The sequence below is a fragment of the Panulirus ornatus genome, chromosome 13 (assembly GCF_036320965.1).
Source record: "Panulirus ornatus isolate Po-2019 chromosome 13, ASM3632096v1, whole genome shotgun sequence".
Lineage (NCBI taxonomy): Eukaryota > Metazoa > Arthropoda > Malacostraca > Decapoda > Palinuridae > Panulirus > Panulirus ornatus.
The window spans coordinates 21,761,375-21,775,793 of record NC_092236.1 but is presented as its reverse complement, the minus strand read 5'-3'; the positions used below and the strand labels follow the sequence as shown (position 1 = coordinate 21,775,793).

The 14,419-nt window shown below is 42.9% G+C and overlaps 1 protein-coding gene across 11 annotated transcripts in view; it reads right to left on the bottom strand.

Annotated features, from left to right (window-relative positions):
- Positions 1-14,419, bottom strand: part of LOC139752804 (uncharacterized) — a 115,500-nt gene that overhangs the window by 24,307 nt on the left and 76,774 nt on the right. The gene's annotated exons all lie outside the window — the stretch shown is intronic.

Here is a 14,419-nt window from a genome sequence, read left to right as displayed (position 1 = left end):
CACACGGAGCCTCGGTGAGGAATGGAGCCAAGGTGCTCTGCCCCCATCACGGCTCCTCCTAACTTGCCATGATCTACTTATGAAATTTTACCACCTGCTCATATGAACCCATTCCTCTAGAGAGACGTTTTCGCCGGTATTCGAGAACACATCTCTTAAACACCTGGTCTCGCTAGCAAACGTCTTTCATGCCTCCAGCCGAAGGCATGTCCTTCATACTTTGCACATTCGAGAAGAGCTTCCCATACCTGTTTCCAGGTGTACATAATCCTCATACATTCATGCACTTATATTCGACGATGTACTAGTATATATCTCACACCTAGACTCGAGAGACATGCTTTGATTTGACGCTGGTAGCTTATCTTGAGAACTGTGGATCATTGTGTTGTATATGCTCTTCTCATACATCAGGAAAGTAATATTGACACCATAACAAGCACCAATTATAAATAATGAACCGTCGTTAGAGTGTTACGACGTCATAAAGATTGTTATAGTTATGAAAAGTTATTTCTGCACATTGTTATCTCGCGTATCAAAATGTGATACGTAAAACTAAGAACTCTGGCACAATTTGATTCTTCCCGTCAGTATGATGAAATATTGATCACCATCCATATTGGATGGGGACCATAAAGCTGACAGAAGCTTTTTCATAAAGTTGATGTCGACAGGATGGAAGACGTGACTGGTAGGGACCATGGTTAAAGACGTAAGCGGATGCAACTAACCGTGCGTTCAGAAGACTTATGTTCTTACTATGATTTTGGTCTTTCTGTGTGGAATGTGAACGATGTGCTCAGGTGTCTGATCACCACAGCTATCAATGTAAATGAACATTACAGTGAAACCATCGACGTCAGCCATTACGATTCGCAGCATCTTTTTGTTTCACACCTTGCTATAGCATCACCGTTCATCCTTGATGGAGAATATATCTTTTAATTATCGGTATTGACCTTTTAGCTTATAACTCAAGCGACTCAGTTATCCACAAACCTTTTAAACACGACAGGATGAACTTCTGGGCTCGAGCATGCGACCTTTGAGCATAATGACCTGAATTTTGACATGACCCGAAAGGGTAAGGTCGAAAGCCAGGCTTTATGTACCCAGAGATTATGCTCCCGTGTTGAAGGGGTTAGTCAGCCGATGACATTGTCTCGTGTCATGTGTTTTTGTCAAGGGTCAGTGTGTTTTTTCTTCATACACTTCCTATTGCCGTAGGAGAAAACTACTTAGAGTAGCATACAAAAGACCTTCTTATGGACTCAGAGAGTCGGCGTGTGGTCGCTGCCTCTGTATGTTCTTGTGCTTGCCATGGATGGAGTTGCAAATGTCCGAGGACATAGGCACTCTTCAAATCCCTTACAGTTGATTACTTCTGTGTCTATTTTTCCCAGTTTCTCAATGGTTATAATGTGCATATATATGTATATTCCGAGTAAGTGCGTTTGTATGTATACTGTGTATGTAAAGTATGCGCGTGGGAGTGTATGTTTGTCCGTCCGTCTCTCATCTTGCATCGTACCCAACTGCAACACCTTCTAAAAGGCCAGTGGAGCGCAGTCTCACGAACCAAATGACCACCTCTCGCTCGCACAACTCACCTCTCCCTCACTCATACCCCTCCTCTTCTCCCTCATTCATATCACTCAGCCTCTCCCTTACACCACTTAACCTCTCCCTCATTCACACTACTTCACCTCATCCTCCCTCATACCACTTTATTTCTTCCTCACTCATACCACGCCACTTCTCCCTCACTCATACTACGTCTCTCCCTCTCTTATATCACTCTACTTCTTGTTCACTCAATACCACTCTTCTCTCTTATTCGTAACACTTCACCTTTCACTCATTTCCAACTCTCCAATTTTCCCTACACATCACACAATCTCTCCCTCGTTCACACTACTCCACCTGTCCCCCGCTCTCACTTTTACACCTCACTCTCACCACTCCTCTATGTGATCACTTCTCACTCCCAGCATTGCGCCAATGATGCCACTCCACCTCTCATGCTCACACCATCCCAGCTCTCCTTCACATCACCTCAACTCTCCCTCCGACGCTTCCCTTCACCTGCCACAAGTCCTTCAATTTCCGACATCAGACTTTCATTCTCGCATGTTTTCCAGCAACACTTAATTAAGTTATTCCTCACCAGTTGTTCACCCAATTCAGTCATTCAGTCCTCACGCGTTGTAAATTTTGACGAAAGGTATATTCGTGATCATATACTTTTTTTCAAGTAACTCATCACTCCTGTTCGTTTGATGTTTCATTTCACCAGCTGCCACTTACAGTTCTGTCTTTCATTTTATCATCATGTTGGTGGTGTTATCTTTGCACGAACTGGAATGTCACCCGAGAGTGTACGTTGGTGTGTATCATCCTCACAGCCTTACTTCCTCATGTACTAATCACTTCACTTTCCAAAAGAGGAGCTTCCAGTCACCGTCCTCCGTCACATGAACGGTTGCGTGTGAAACCAACTTTTCCAGGATCTTTCCTGGACCGGTTCATTGCTACACCTCAATCAACATTACCAGCCATTTACAAGACTCGTTGCGTTTCTTGACCCGAGATGTTTGCCAAGAGGTGATTACAACCGTATCATTTATCTGAGGTAAGGCAGGGGAGGAGGGGTACGAGGTGGGTCCGGGTGTAAATGGAAAGGATGGCCACATTCCTCCGTGTTGGGGAACCAGTTTTTCTTCACCGTCCATACCTATCTGAACCATCGGAAACACCGTAGCCTTTCGGCAGCTGGCCAACCCAACCCTCACCGATATTTCCGGGTTGCCCTCTATTGTTGGAAGATACCATGGGAATGAAAGTGGTCCCGGGGAAATTTTAAAGGGAAAGAAATACATAGGAGTTTCTGTGAGATTGCTGTCCACGAGCATAAAAAAGAGATTACTGATGTGGATTTTAGCATTTGCACTTCAAGTGTATTTGGTCGTCGTCTGAGTGAAAGGCATCGGCCACTCTCACCTCCCACATTCCTTGACTGTGTCTCTCCTCTCACTTGTCTCTTCCTGTCCTTTTGCCCGCATACCAGTGACCCAAATCATCGCTAACTTCTTCATTCCTGTCATTTTACACACTGTCTCTTCCTCGTTATTTTCACCCTCATAAGTTTTATAGTCATTTCTGCATTTAACTCTCTCTCTCTCTCTCTCTCTCTCTCTCTCTCTCTCTCTCTATATATATATATATATATATATATATATATATATATATATATATATATATATATATATATATATGTATATATATATATATATATATATATATATATATATATATATATATATATATATATATATATATATATATATATATATATATATATATATATATATATATATATATATATATATATATATATATATATATATATGTGTGTGTGTGTGTGTGTGTGTGTGTGTGTGTGTGTGTGTGTGTATACCAACCTGAGCCAGATACCTATTTATCAACCTGCCTCAAATTGATTGTGAGCCGACTGTCCTTCACAGAATTCGAACTTAGCGAGTCCACCTGGAACCATAATATGCTTATTGCTGGGTTTTTTATCTTTGCAATGTGCACTTATCATCAACCTTGAGAAACTGGTCCCGTGCAGCTGGCGGGCGCGCGCCCTGCACCCTCACATCTCTGGCCCTCATACAGTGCTGGCCACTACTGTGCCGATCCTCTCCTCATGTGTTTGTGGTGGTTACCAACACTCGCTTGTGGTCGTACTCCTCATATCCCATCCCTCTCCCTATCCCTTACTTCCTCCGCCCCACTACCTCTTGTGCCACAATTCACCTCACTATCGTGTTGCCTCACCTATCCGCACGTATGTACCTAATTCCTTGCAGCATCTCCCCTTAGACTGCTTCCTTCCTCCCTAAATACCTGCTACGTTGCTCCCATCTCCCGTAGGCTCCTCCTCCTTCTCCTCCTTCCCTCCCCATCCTCCTCCCGTCTCCCTCTTCCCTTCCCCTCTCAACAGCCACCTCTACCCTCTTAAACTCCTTCCTTTTTCCTCACTTTTCACCCTTCTCATTTGCTCCTCCAATTTCGCCACTTCTCAAGCCATCTTTGCAGTCTTCATCCCCTTATACTCATCATGGCCAACTTCTCTTTCCTTCGTGGACTCCCATCCCCAGCCCCCACCCAACCCAAACCACTAAGCCATTCTTCCACTCATCTTCCTGAGCTGTCCGACCTTATCCCCTGCACATGTATCTCTGATTTCCAGCCCTCTTCCACAACTTCTACCTGTCTCTTCAGCCTTCTTCGAACTCCACAACTCTCTATCATCCTCTTTTCACCCCCCTCTCTCTAGACCCTCCGACCTTCTCTCCTCGCCTGAAACTAACCTCTTTCCTATTAATTTTCCCTCCCCACATTTCCTGCTCTTTACTTCTTTCGCCTAACCCTAGCGTCTCTCCTCTCCCCAGCACCCCGGCCTCTCCCCTCTCCCTCTGCCCCTCGTTACCTGCGCGGCCTTGGCAGCTGCACCAGCCAGATATTCCTTAATCACCTCGGGTGTGTTGGTCAAGAGAGACGTCGAGTGATGAACATCCCGCCTAACGCTCTCTCTCTCTCTCTCTCTCTCTCTCTCTCTCTCTCTCTCTCTCTCTCTCTCTCTCTCTCTCTCTCTCTCTCTCTCTCTCTCTCTCCCCCCTACCTCATGCCACACACGTCCACGCCCCGCAGCACAAGCAGCCTGCACCACAACCCGCATTATGGGTATCAGCACTGGCCAGACGGGATCGAATCCGTGTGGGTTCGAATCCTGGGAGGAACAGTCGGCCCACACCCTACCCAGATGTTCATCCTCCTTTCGGAACTGGTCGATATAACTGTACCTGGCTTGGGCTGGTGTGTGTGTGTGTGTGTGTGTGGGTGTGTGTATACATACATAGGGGTAAAGACATGGTATATATATATATATATATATATATATATATATATATATATATATATATATATATATATATATATATATATATATATATATATATATATATATATGTATATACAAATTTAAAAGACGGGGCAGCACGAATGTAAAGCTTTCACCCCATAACACACACAATAGTAATCACACGTACACATTGACATTATGTGTGACATTAGTTAAAGGTGAGTGTATAAAAACAAAAGGGTAAATTTATGCCAAATGATAAGTGCATAGTACAGTCATTCAAACTTGTCAGAGGAGGTTAGGCCAAGCTAAACTTTCAGCTTAGCCCTTAGTTAACCATTATCTACAAAATCACCAAAACATGGTTGGTAAAACTACAGAATATGGATGTAACTGCACGAAAATGAGAAGAGGTTATCAATGCTGTAGACTTTAGGGAATATGTGCACCAGGAGGAAATTGCTAGGAATGTCTGTGGGAATAATGAAAATTGGTTTGAGTAGATCAGCATTACGAAGGTATTACGAAGGACCATAAATGTGCCTGAAGGCACTGAGAGAAGTTGATAATCTGAGGAACTCTGTGGAGGCGCATATCTGGAAGATTAACAACTCTGAGGGTAGCTAAAAGAGGAGTTGCATCAGAAAGTACTAAAAGACATTGTTACTTTGAAAAACTCTGTCGAGGAACATGACTGATGGTTCAGAAAGGTTGAGGATACCTGCATTGTGGGATTAAAAGATTTCAAGGACTCCTGGGTAAATAGACCTTTGTTCAGGAAATGGTTTTGCTTTTTACAAAAGGAGTGACAAACACTGATGGATATCAGCAGCATCGATTAGAACAAAGTTGTGAGAGAGAAGGAGGAGGATGGCCGCAGATCAGAGACTGGAGAGGTGGGGCAGAGGTCTGGTGACAGACTCAGGCAGGCAGAACAAGATGTTGAACGACTCAATACAGAAGGCACATCCTTAACAAGATAACAAACAAGAAGGAAGAAGTAATGCGATAAGAGAAAAGAAAGAAGTAGCGCAATTGCAGCAGATAACAGACAGTGCGCTACTTCTGAAGTAGGGGAGGAAGTAGCAGAGCGAGGCTAGCAGATGTAGGCTGGTGATCTGTCTTCGGGTTGGTAGAGGAACAGATTCCCAATAAGGAAGAAAGAATAAGTAAGGAAAGGAATAGGGACTTGACACGTACGACCTGACTGAATGAAAGTCTAGAGGTAAAATAAGTTAGGAAATTTAGTATATACGGGCAAGGAGTAATTGAATGCCAACCCATGGAGGTACGTAGCCAGGAGATGCTAAATCAGGCTAAGAAAACCCGACAGAAAGAATTAATACAGAGGGAAGTTCGTCAAACATGATAAGCCGAAAGACACGAGAGATTGAGCAAGGACAACCAGTCAGGAGGCAAAAAGAAAAAAAAGGAGGAATCAAACGAAGCCTAGTTTCTACGAGTACCTGAGACGATATTTTTCCATAATTGTTGGGCTAGCGCGTGTTGCTTTCAAAAAAAAAAATCCCACCCCAACTCATGGAGAACAGGGTTGCACGATGGCTCAAACCTCAGATTAGAATCATGAAATACACCAAAGAGGATGGCTGATAGTAAAGGGTATAAAGCTATAGTTCGCGGACAGACTCAGTGAAGGCAATCCTGAAGTAGTTAGATGAGACTAACCTGTCAAGAAAGGTACACCACAGCAAAGAGAGACCGTAACGTTCAATTCCAGAAAGTGTAGTTGGATGTTTGGTTGACTGGTTGGGTGTCTGGGTTTCAGACCAAGCAACTGTCAGGGTGGTTGAGGCCGTCAACGTCAAGCTACATCCACCAACCGAAAAATCTTCCACACCTTCTTCAGGTGCTAAGGATGATTCAAAAACCAATCAAACGGTGTACAACGGTTGGAATCATTATAGGAAAGACGAACAGGCAAGAAATTGCAGTGATCCAGGACATCTATACAACGGAAACAAAGAAGTAATCAGAATGATGAAGGAAGAAGGGAGACAGACACTCGTTAAAGATGGGAAAATCCAGATAACGGGGGATTTCAACCACAAGGAAGTTCATTGGAAGAATTTGGATTCGCTTAGAGACAGATCATGGAGACACAAGTTCCTGGAATCTATACAGAAGGATTTCCTGGATCAACACGTCACTGAGAACAGAAGAGTCAGAAGGACCGATACACTAATCACTACTTGACTTTGTCTTCGTGCATTATAACGTAGTGTTTGACAAACATGAAATATGGTGTGCCAGTTGGTAAGAGCGATCATGCAGTGCTGAGTTTCGAATACGTGCATAAAGGGAAAGCATAAGGGGTATGAAGAGAAGAAACCTGATTCAAATTAGAATCATCATCATAACTGTGCAGAGTTAAGCCATTTCTTTAAGAGGGTGAATTGGGAACTGGAGCTCCGTAACTAAACTATAGACTATTGCTATAGAAGATCCTGCGAAATACATGAAAAAGGAGTCAGAGAATGGATACCACTTTGCTGCTAATGTGGAAGAAAATGACGTGAAATATAGAAATATGGATCAGTAAAAGATGTCAAAACGCAAAAGAGATTAGAGATGTAATATAAAAGAGATACGGACATCATAGTAGCCTATAAGTTTTTCAAGATACGAGTATTGAGGGCAAGAGATGGAAGGAACAGAAAAACCTTAATAAAAGAATATTTTGACAAGGCAAAATGAAATCCAAAACTTTTTCATAAATTTGTCAGGCGTATAATTCCTGTCATAGCAGCATATTTAGAGATTGAGAGGGAAGAATGCCGAGAATGATGTTAGGTATATACGATGAACTGAATAATAAGCTTATGGGTGTTTTCACAGCGGAAGATACTATAGGCCCAGTACTGGCGAGATGGATAGGTGAAGAGGTCATAGAAAGTATCTAACAGAGATGGATGGCTAGCCTGTGTGTTTCTGGACTGCCAGAAAGCCTTTGAGATTGTCCTACAAAGGATTTTGGCAAAGAATCAGGATCTTCAAGCGAGAATATGGAGACGACTCCTTCACTGGATAGATTACCTTAGTAGAAGGCTACAGGGAACACAAGCCAAAGGAGCATTCTTGAAATGCGTTGGTCACGAGTAGAGTACCGTAGGACCGAGTTTTGTGATCATCTCTCCTTTTGATCTAAGTAAATTACTTACCAAAAGGATAGGATCTGATCGTCTTTGCAGATGATGCCAAGGTCATGAGAGAAGTTGAGAATAATGGGGATTGCTTTGTAATAGAACGCGACCTTCACAAACCCCAAAGTTGGTGTTACAGTTGGTTTATGAAACTGAATCCGGGTACATGCAAGGTAATAGAGGTGGGACAGTGAAAGAAGGCCTTAGCGTGATTACAATCAGGGAAGATATAAGCCACTGGATTCAGAGCGCGAGAGAGGCGTGGGACCCAACATTGTGCTGAAGCTGTTACCAGAGCTCCACATTAAGAGATTTGTTAAGGAATCAAATTGTCTACTGGCAGATGTTTGGACAGCATCAGACCAAAACTAGAACAAGCGTCTCTTGTCTCTCCGCTGCATTTAAGGGAAAAACAAAGATATAATTGACGGGATCCAGAGTAGAAAAACAAAGAGGTTACATGAAATAAGATAGAAAAGCTACAGAGAGAAACTGGAGACCCTTGCTTTCCTACCATGGAGGAGAAAAGAGTAAGGGGCAATCTCATCGCAACCTTCATGTTTATGGCCCAGTTTGATATCGTCGACAGTGATCAAGTCTTCGTGAGATGCAGCAACAGAGCTACCACAGGATGTGGCAAAAAGCTAAAGAAGTAGTCTGTTAGAAAGAATGTAGGGAAATAGTGCGCCAGTAGCAGGATGGTGAAGGACTGGAACAAGCTTAGTAACGAAATGGTGAAGGTAGCACAAAGATACTGAACTCCACGACTGTCGAACTCCCTTTTTACTCTACAAAAAGGTAAGTCCACACACACACACACACACACACACACGCACACACACACTGCGGCCTAGGTAGCGTTCATCACACACATCCCACAGCAAGGTAACACGCACCCAACAGACCCGAAGCATCCCGCAGCATGAGGAGTTTACACCACACACACCCTGTAGTGTAGGCAATCTACACTACGCACATACCCCGCGGCGCAGATAGACTATAACACACACGCCCTCCACCAGTGGGCAGCATACACCACACACATCCCACCCACACCGTACACATGACACTGATTCTCTTACCCATGCAGGAGACCCTCACTCACCACTCTGACTCCCTTGCATTCGTGAGAGATCCTCATTCACAACTTAGTCCTTCTCTTACCCACCACAGTTCCTCACCATACTCATTCTCCTATACAGATGAGAGATCATTGTTCAGTGCATCTTGTTAAGCTGAGCCCAGACAGAGGAATACTGTATAGTAATATAGTAATACAAAGGGATTTAGTAGACAAATTGATGCAACGGCCAGAGACATGGCAAAGGAACTTCAATGAAGAAAATATATCGTCATACATTTCGGCGATAAGAATATCAAACAGGATCATAATATGTTAGGTGAGCTGTAACTGGAAATTCAAGAAGAAAAAGACCTCTGGGTGATTGATAATCAAATGAACCAAAATACGCGAGACTGCAAATGAAAAAGCAACCAAATGTTAGGATTTACAGCTGGAAATATAATGTATAAAACGAAAGACACAGTATTACAGTTTACAGCGCCCTAGTTAGACCACGTTCAGTGTATGCTGTTCAGTTCTTACCATAAAACTTTACCACAAAAGGGGAGAAAGAAACAAAGCGAGTACAAAGCAGAACAATAAAACTAATTTCCTCACTCAGAAATAAGACTTATGAAGAAGATTTGAAATCTAAGAGCATTTCCTGTGGGGAAACACAGGCTCTGAGGAATTCTAATAAATATTCAAAATACCTAATCAATTTGACAGTATAAGGTGCGACACATTTTTTACATTAGAGTTGCAACGACCAGATACAGCGATATAAAGTTCAAGGGAAGGAGGTGTTGTACAAACTTGGGCAAGTTTTTTCGACAGCAGAATTACAGAACATTCGAATAAATTACCATCAGATATTATCAAGGCGATAACATTCAAATTACGTAAAGAAAAATACATCACAATAGGTCTGTGAATAAGTCTCGAAACATGACAATTAAATATGCACGTATTTCTACATTATTCTTTTCAGATCTGGAGTTAAATGATAATCTCCCAAAGAATCCAATAGTTCACATTAGAGCAGAATACGTTTTCCACTCATCCTTTCCTTTAAAATTTCCATGGCAATATACTGCATTCATACTACATGACACTCTTTTATAGCTATTGATCTGTTGGCTGATGTGCCGAAGGAACTGGTGGGTGAGGAGAAGCCTTCTGTTTTATTACTGTCTCCATCTATGAGAATCATTACTGTAGAATTCTCTCCAGCAGATATCCTCGTCACATACCGTCATGCCTTTTGTTATCTGTCCATCCCATGTGACCACATACACCACGTAATCACTGCACCTCTTTCCCTACAGTACACCATCCCATCCCTCCCTTCTGATCTAAAGTACACCAACGAGTATGTAATCAGCAAACTGAATCCTCACTACTAAATCATTCATTTGCCTCACTGTACTGAAGATGAACTAACTGAAAATAAGGAAAACGAATCATTCCAAATATCTTTTGATAAATATCGATATCAACCTGAATTCTTGGATGTGATTTGACATTTTCCAATACATGTCTACGGAGTAAACCTGTCCTAGATGGGCGAGCGCAATCGTCTTACATTTTCTGTGGTAAATTGATGGGGAACTTAAAGAAGTCGAGATGAAAAGCTGTTAAAAGAAAGGTACTCTGAATGGTACACGATAAGGAAAGAAGCTATAGACTGGAACTATGAAAAAGAATGAGGGAAGAAATGAAAATGGAAGTACAAGAGAGACAGAAGATAAGAACAGAAAAGGCATGACAAAGAGAGAAAGAGAATACGAGCAAGAGAGAATCATGAAAAGCGAATATAAACACTAAATGCGAAACAAGGAACATGCTTGAATAAGAGAGTAACAGTGGTGCTGCATTTCAATGAGCAGAGTGAGTGGTGGCCTGAATAGAAATGGCATTTGACAACACTATATGTATTTGACAACAGGTATCTATTTTATTTTCTCTTTTTCATAATTGTTCGTCGTTTTCCGTGCATCGAGTTAACACCAGGGGCAGTCTAAGAACGGCCTCATTTGCTCATACCCACTCTCTAGCTGTCATGTATAATGCAACGAAACCAGAGCTCCCTATCCGCAGCCAAGACCCACAGACCTTTCCGTGGTTTCCGTGGTGTTTGGGTATGTCTGAGTGTGTCTCATAATTTTATGAAGTTCGAGATCTTTGGGGAGAAGTGCTTCCTGTGTCCATGTGGTATGGGCTTTATAATGGCTTGGTTAATTATATTGTTAAAACGGTGAAGTTTTCCAGTTTGGATTCTGTTTCTTGTGTCAATGATAACCACTCCCCATTTCTTGTAATTAGGACATGTGTTTTGTTGTTTGTTCGGGGTGGGTAGGTTAGGTGATGTGTGGACAGGACGGGTACGAGGACAGAGGAATGTTCATGTTATTTGTGCCAGGTTGCCCTTATCTGTAGTGATGGTGTGAAAAGGTTACGTCTGGTGAGGTAGGCTACTGGAGGTGTTGGACTAGGGTCTGATTAGTTACTTAAGCAGAGGATGAAGTCGATTTACCAGGAGTTCACCTCGGCGATCATGGGTGTGGGTAATGAAATAGGTAGGGTGGTGGTCGTTGAAACAGCTGCATTAGAATATTTCCCGAGTGTGTTGGATAGTATCTGTCGCTGGGGAGTGTATCTGGGAAGACTTGTGGTGGAGAGGACTATGTAGCAGTGGATTATGAATTGGCAGTAAGCATTGGTGAGTGGCGCGCAGTGCTGAGCCTGCATCATAAGCCCCTACCCTTTTATTCAAGCAGTTTGTCTTGTCTTTGAGCTGTGTGGTTATAGAGGGAGACACGGTGGATGTGGTTGTGAATCTGGCTTTCTGGATGAGGGCTAATGTGTATGTTGTGATCCTGATGGAGGGTGAGTAGGTCTGTGTGTTTATCTTATGGTAACCTCGAGTGTTGAGTTGGATTATGCTAAGCGTGTGATTTGGGTTCTGAAGAGTAGTGGTGTTTGTTTTTGTTGAGTGAGGATGTGTGTTTAGCATTGGAGTGTGTTGTGTATTTAGCACTGCCGTGTGTTGTGTGTTTGTGCTGGGAGTGTAGGGGATATGGCATGAATGTTTTGAGCGGTGGTGCGTGAATGGCTGCTACATGACCAGAGTATTGTGTAGTCTTTTATAGGGGGAACTGGTGTGCTGTGGAGACAATTCCACCGTTGACAATTGCTATGCATCCTGGAGCGTTCCGCTTTTGTCATTAAGGAGTTGAAATACCCGGAAGATATAGGTAGACGGTCTAGGTTTGGGATGAACATCATCAGGTTGTATCAGCAACTAAGAGATGATAGTCTGGATATCACACGCTATTGGAGAAAAAAAAAGGAAAAGTGGGTGACTGTCAGAAACGTCTGGGCAAGACTCAAGGTCTGGCACGCTCGCAAGGAACAGCTCCAGGCTACGCTCCACGCGAGAGCAGAGTGCATACGCGAGGCTTCTCTGGGGATGGAAGGTCCACGACGATGCAATCTTCCGTCTTCCGTCCGATGAACATGTTGACTCAGATCCAACGAAAATTACATCCCATTTTCGTGTAGCCACGGGCAGACAAAACCTAGGAACACAAGTACTTATATACGATACTTGATCACGCGCATCACTATGACCTTACTGCTATTTATATTATACACACACACACACACACACACACACACACACATATATATATATATATATATATATATATATATATATATATATATACAATTCACTCTATTCCTTGCCCTCCTTTCACCCTCCTGCATGTTCAGGCCCCGATCACACAAAATCTTTTTCACTCCATCTTTCCACCTCCAATTTGGTCTCCCTCTTCTCCTCGTTCCCTCCACCTCCGACACATATATCCTCTTGGTCAATCTTTCCTCACTCATTCTCTCCATGTGCCCAAACCATTTCAAAACACCCTCTTCTGCTCTCTCAACCACGCTCTTTTTATTTCCACACATCTCTCTTACCCTTACGTTACTTACTCGATCAAACCACCTCACACCACACATTTTCCTCAAACATCTCATTTCCAGCACATCCATCCTCCTGCGCACATCTCTATCCATAGCCCACGCCTCGCAACCATACAACATTGTTGGTACCACTATTCCTTCAAACATACCCATTTTTGCTTTCCGAGATAATGTTCTCGACTTCCACACATTTTTCAAGGCTCCCAAAATTTTCGCCCCCTCCCCCACCCTATGATCCACTTCCGCTTCCATGGTTCCAATATATATATACCAAGATCCTTTTTCCAAGGGCTCATGCAGCTCCCAGGCTGCGCTGCATTTGAGAGCAGGTTTAGGATGGACTCCTTTGAAGCAAGTTCTTTGACGAGAGAGTACTCTGTCTCGTCAACTGACGATGATGCAACCTCGCCAAAGGTCTGACCTCCGCATCAACTGTATATACACACATAAAGCTTCTGAAATCGCGTGTGCATTCGTCTTGAGTTGCATAGCATCATCACTGCAGTGAAGGAATTGCACAATGTTTCCCCTTACTGCGACCTTGGGCCGTGTTATTTCCGAGGTATGGACGCGGGTACCACGTACATACACTCAGCATCACAAACAGTACAGCTAACAACCTGGCCACCTCAGGGCCAGCAAGTGACCTTTGGATTTACCGTAAAAAACATGGTCATGACTGCGAGCTACTGTTTAATGATTACCAGACGCATAATCTTGTGTGGTGCTGCCATCTGATGATGCGGCGCGTTACTATTTGCTTATCGTGCGCACAACCGCTGGAAATAAGAGAGTCTATTTTCCCGACAGGAGTGTGAAAACCAGGATAATTAAGAGACAAACTAAGTCAGTGATTACTAGGAATGTGTTGTTTTAAAGATGGCTTTAGTTTTGTCATTGCCAAGTATTGATCCATAATCATTGCTTTCTTGATGAAATTATCTAGATTAATCAGTCTATCCTGAGTTATACTTCACTTGGCAGTAGCTGTTTTTCGAGTAGATCCTTTGTTAAACTTTGATCGCTGAGAAGATTCTTCGCCCCAGCTGACTGACTGTGGATATGAATTATTAGCTAGAATGCTGTGAAAAGGACAGAAGTAACTGGGTTTTGAATTGCCTATGGCCTTACGACATGTTGTTCCTCTTAATGGCACAGGAGAAGCTCTATTTGCTGATTCTGTTTCCTGTCTGCCTTGTGAATAGTTCACCAGTTAAAGTTGCAATTGTTTGACTGTGTTCTCAGTCAATAAAGGCAAAGTATGTATACAGAGAGAGT